The sequence below is a fragment of the Capsicum annuum genome, chromosome 12 (assembly GCF_002878395.1).
Source record: "Capsicum annuum cultivar UCD-10X-F1 chromosome 12, UCD10Xv1.1, whole genome shotgun sequence".
NCBI lineage: Eukaryota > Viridiplantae > Streptophyta > Magnoliopsida > Solanales > Solanaceae > Capsicum > Capsicum annuum.
In genome coordinates, this window is record NC_061122.1 from 75,565,899 (window position 1) to 75,566,604 (window position 706).

The 706-nt window shown below is 37.4% G+C and overlaps 1 non-coding gene across 1 annotated transcript; it reads right to left on the minus strand.

Annotated features, from left to right (window-relative positions):
• Nucleotides 1-290: 290 nt before the first annotated feature.
• LOC124889912 lies at nucleotides 291-400 on the minus strand. Its single transcript, XR_007048824.1, has one exon. It is a non-coding gene; the product is annotated as a small nucleolar RNA R71 (small nucleolar RNA).
• Nucleotides 401-706: the final 306 nt, after the last annotated feature.

Here is a 706-nt window from a genome sequence, read left to right on the forward strand (position 1 = left end):
TAACAGAGTAGTTCATGTGACTAGTATCATGCTTTGCATGTTGTAAATGAAAGGATTGTACAAAGGTCAAGCCTTTGAGTACCCAAATGTCCATTTGAAGATTTTTATGGAAGTGTGTGCACCGTTTAATATAGCACACATTACTGAAAAGTCCATTCTGCTTTGCCTTTTCCTATTTGCATGAACATGAGAGGAGGTTTCATTCTTCAATCAATTCCACCCGACTCAATTACATCTTGGTATGAGCATACTAAGGAGTTTCTTGATATATATTTCTCACCATAAAAAATACTTCAAAGTGGGATGAGATGATAAATTTTTGGCAAATGAATGTTGATTTGTTGTTTGATGCATGGGAGAGGTTTAACGGTAAGATACCTTAATTCCCACATCATGAAGTCCCGCAGAAAATGCTTCTCGAGATCTTTTACCATGACCTTGATCCATTAAACAAAACAGTGGTAGATAATGCGGCGGGTAGTTCCCTAGTAAAGTTGCACCACCACATGACCTTTCTATTGATTAGAGAAGTGTCTAAGAAAACTCAAGGTTTTCATACCCATGAAATCGAAGCACCCAGGATTCCTTCTACCACTTCTAGGGTCGATAATGAACAAAGAAAGTGGAATGAAGAAAATGACAAGAATGTGGTGAAAATGCTAACCCAACTCAAACTTATGATAAATCATGTTATAAGTGCACCCGT